Source organism: Neltuma alba, unplaced genomic scaffold (genome assembly GCF_004799145.2).
Source record: "Neltuma alba isolate B1F8T4 unplaced genomic scaffold, ASM479914v2 tig00012971_pilon, whole genome shotgun sequence".
NCBI lineage: Eukaryota > Viridiplantae > Streptophyta > Magnoliopsida > Fabales > Fabaceae > Neltuma > Neltuma alba.
In genome coordinates, this window is record NW_021637330.1 from 354,249 (window position 1) to 359,099 (window position 4,851).

The 4,851-nt window shown below is 34.1% G+C and overlaps 1 pseudogene; it reads right to left on the reverse strand.

Annotated features, from left to right (window-relative positions):
* Positions 1-504: 504 nt before the first annotated feature.
* On the reverse strand, positions 505-4,554 carry LOC114733145 (HD domain-containing protein 2-like; annotated as a pseudogene).
* Positions 4,555-4,851: the final 297 nt, after the last annotated feature.

Consider the following 4,851-nt stretch of genomic DNA (forward strand, 5'->3'; position numbering starts at 1 on the left):
ATTAATCAGTTATCAATGTTTTAGTTAGAATTTACTTTGAGAACAAAAACTCTAAATCTAGATAATTATAATAGTAGTAAAAAATTTTAAAAATGTTTTTACAAATACTTGGAGCACTGGAAGACATCAATAGCAAAATTATATCTATGATTATCCGACACTCTCTCAGAATCATTCTCACCTTGATTGAATTCCTTTTCATTATAACACCAGAGATGCCAAAATGGATGTTTATTTAATACTACCTCCGCTTAAGAATCAATTGAAAGCATATGATTGCAATATCCACAATTTTGTTCCTTAGAAGACAAAGCACCAAGGCATTTCAAAAAACATTTCTGAGACTGTTAATAATTTACACGGCATTAGATACAAAGAAGTTAAAAAACGGGTAGATCTAATTTATTAGGAACAGGGTCAAATCCAAAAGAAATCAAATGAAGAAGGATCTAGTCAAAACTACAAAACTAACCTAAAGAAGCAAGGCTTGCCTTTTTAGCTAAATTATCGCCTCAACCTTTGTGCTGGTAAAGATTTTCTTCTCAAAATGATCTCAGCTGCCCAACTTTTTCCTATTTGGGTCTGAAATTTCCCTGAAAGCCATTTAAAAAACCAAGATTGCTTTGCATCAAATAAGGATCAGAATGTTTGACAGAAGCTCAAACGAGTTTTTCTTAAAGGGGAAAAAACTGAACAATTTTTTGAAAATGGAAATCAAACATGCCCTAGATCATCCTAATTAAAACTCAAATGACTCAATAGTTTTCTTGAGTACAATTGAGAGACTAAATGTACAATAAAGTCATGAAAGGAAATAAGTACTTCTTTTAGACAGTATACCTGCTGTTGAAATGAAAAATTCATCCAGCACCTTCCCATGTTCTGCCACACAATACAACAAAACTGAGATACTTGCCATTACGAAACATGTCAGATAGAGTATATCATAAGGGTAACATTGACTTTATGATTTATAAACACACACACATATATGTTAATGCAAGACGAAATTTTATTAGCAAAAAAAAAAAAAAAAAAAAAAAAGCAGAATTTTTTACAACTACCAGTAACAACAGTCTTTTCCTAAGATCATTTACCACAACTCACCCATTTCATATTCCAATGCTTGCAGAATCATTTCAACCTGATCAAAATTCAGAGGAAAGAAGTTCAATTAGAAGATAAACGCAAACTCCGCAGATTAAGACTATCATACAGAAGTAATGGACAACCGGTGCATGAAGCTGGAAGGGCCAGACCCCTTTTGGGTTAACGGTAAGCAGCTTTCCATGCATTGTTTGCAAGAGGCTGTTTTCACAACCTGACCCATGTCCACTAGGTCATGCAGTGACAACTTTACTGTTGTGCCAAAAACAAAATCTCTATGTGCTGGAACAAGAATTGTAATTTGCTATTGTCATGTTTCTTGATGTTAGGAAGCAACAATTCCTTATATTTGCTCAAATTTTCAATTCAGGGTTAGGCTTAGAGGCCCAGGAAAAAGTTAAGGCGACTTAGAGAAGTGAAGTTGCGAGAGTTCAGCACCTAAAGTTAAAGTTTTGTGATGCTACGCCATATTCCTCGATGTACTACTTATTATTCGTTCTCTCTATGTTTGCATATGCAGCATAATCATCATCTAAACAAATCTCCAGCTTGGAGATCCAGTCACACCCTTTCATCCAATAATATCACCCATCACCAATCACCACTGTTGCATATTGTTTACAGCCAGAGTAGCGTCCCTTTCAATGCAAAGAAAAGGTAGAAACAGAGGTAATGTTTTTTGCAATATTGCTCACGACTTTTTTTCCTGTCATTTTCATCTCTTTTTAATGCTTCATACTAAAGAAGAATATTTTCCAATAAAATATTTACAAAACCAGAAAGTGACTCAATTATTGATTCATCTGAAACCTTAAAAAGATGATAAGCTTTTTTCTTTGCAAGAGATGGAGTTTATATTAATTAGTTGGAAATTAGAATGTGTGTGGGAAGTGTAGACAACAGTTGCTAATGGGACACAACTACAAACCGGTATAAATCTGAAACAAATAATTTTTAAGGTTTTTGAGCCTTATGACTCGGTAAACAACCAGATGAGATCAGAAGAATGCGTTCTAAATGGAAGTTCTAAACCTAATTTTATTCACAACTACCAGATATTACGCAAAAGTATTCAGATATAGACACGTGTATATTGCATATACACAAATGGTGATAGTAGCATAGGGTTTTCTTTTCTATATGATCAATTTTCAATCCAGAAGAACAATTAGGCATCAAACTTGTATTTTTGATTCAGACAATATTCATTACAAGCAAAAGAAGATTAGACATCGAGTACAGTCTCTCTTGTTTGGGTCTGAGAGCTACTGCGTTACAGGCGATATTATTGACTACAGCATTTAATGAATTTAGATCATAAAATGAAGGGTGCAATATCTTTGTTTGAGCTCCTATTCTTAAATTCTAAAATCTGTGGCATTTTGATAACTTTACATTATTTTATCAACCTTTTAGTTGTCTTTTGTTTATCTACTAAATTTAGATTTCTACAATTTTTCCTGCTGCTCTCAACTAGACGGTCAAGCAAAGGTCATATAAAAGGTCGCACACATACCTTGTCAAAATCTTTAACAAGATTGGCCTCTAAAGAGGAGTTGTTTTCATACTCCGCCCAAAGTTCTTTAATCTCTTCAGCTGCAAATTACAAGTTGGTTCTTGGAATAAAATAGATCCAGAAATAGGAAACTCAAAACGAAAATGTTCTTGAAAAAATGGACATGAAAATACCTCTCATCCCTCCCCAAGAATTTCACACATTTCGTTCAAAGCTGCCTGCTCCCTTCTGCTCTTTTCTTCTTGGGCACACCATCAGATGGTGTTATATCTCCAACAATAGCTATTAAATGCAAAATAAAACTCAGCCTTTATACCATTTCTGTTCATGTGCACAAGATGCATAAGCCCATTTCTGTTCAAGAGTACACAAAAGAAATGGGGTGGGGAGCCGATGTACAAGTCAGTACAAAATCTATGGGCGAAAGTAACATAAGCCAACGCTTGTCAGTGGAAATTTGTCAAATGCATAATAATTTGTCTAGTGAGAATCAACAGTATAACTTTTTTTTTTTTTTAAGTAATGTTTATCCTTGTATTCCAGTAGGATATTTCGGGCAGTTAATGTTTATCCTTGTATCCAGTAGGATATTTCGGGCAGTTCAATTATTGAGAAAGCAAAGTCATCAATTAACAATAGTTACCAAGTGAAATTAAATATAAGAAGCTATCCATCCATCTTGTTGAATTAAGTTGGAGAACAGGATGGTCAATCACAAGAGATCAACACATCCTTCACCAGCACACGTTGTTAAAGCCATCTGTTGTAGCAGTGTAAGAGGCAATCACATTAGAGGAAATGTGTAAAAACTTCATATACACCAAACAGAGTAAGGGAATCATCTAGTATAAAACTTGAAAATTTAAAAACAAGCAACTTCAGTTACTATATAGTTAAAAATTACCTTCAGCAATATCATGCACTAGCGCTATTTTAATACATCTGCAAAACAGAACCGAAGGACATCATCAGAAAATTAAGGAAAATTCATCCGAAACCAAACCAGGAAATATGAATAGCAGAAAGAAGGGCATGTGAACACAGAAGACAATTATTAAAAACGGTGATGCTGAATATTCATTTCTGCTCTTCAGGACCAAAAAAAGGGGAAACAAAATAAAACTAACAAGAAAAGAGAAGAGTATCTAACTGCTTTCCCAAAGCTTTTTTTATTTAGGCTAGAATCTTGGCTACATAGCTTACAACATCTATACTGGTTAGAGATAAGGGATCTCAGGGACAGAATATTTCTCTAACAATGATGTCCACAACTAAAACTAAGCAATAAAATAAAATAAAAGCAGTTAGAAGCCTAATTTGAGCAAGCATTCAAAAGCCAAAGGAATAGTTGTTAATTAAAATGACTCGTGTTTAATTCAAGGCCTCTAACAGAAAACTACATAGTTAGATTTGAACAAAATATACCAAGTCAAACAAATATCTGAATTAGAATGGGTAGTAAAAGGTAATAATGAAAAATGAAAGGCCATGGGTTTTTCGCCCAATATACCCAAAATAAAATGTTTTTCACTTGAGGCAGAGATGTCAAATGATTATCTCCCCATTATTTAGCACTATTTAGCCCACATTGTCCTAACAATCTTGATATTCTGACATCCTTATCTGACCATTTCACAAAAACCAGGGTACCTAAAACACTGCCATGCTCTTGATTCAAAGTCCACAAAGACACAACCAAATCTAAGACAAATAAATTTATAATAGAATAAAACAAGGGACTCAATTTTTTTTAAAAACAAAGAAATAAATTCAAATAACAAGAAAAAGTCAAACCTTTCTCTGTTCAATCCAGGCAGGTCAGCAGCAATCAAAGCCATTATAGCCATGCGGTAACATTGTGTCAGCAATGATTCAGCACCCCTTATGCCATGATTGACCCATCCTTTCCTTTTTGTCGTACAAGGTCGCATATATGGCAAAGAGTGATTGTGTTAATTATTTCCATTTTGCATGTTAGACTTGTAATGGGCATGGTATTTTAGGCAAACATGGTAGCTGCCGAAAAAGCATCTGAGACCCAAAAGCACTTGATGCATCCCAATTATACTCCTCTATGTTTGTGTCAAATTAGCAACTACTAGTAGCAAAAATACCTAGTTTCCCACTAGGCATGTTGATAGAAAAGAAAGAGAAAACCTATGATAATAAATTAAGAAAATATGTGCCAATAATTACTTGATCTTGGTCAAATACAAAGCTAGGAACAC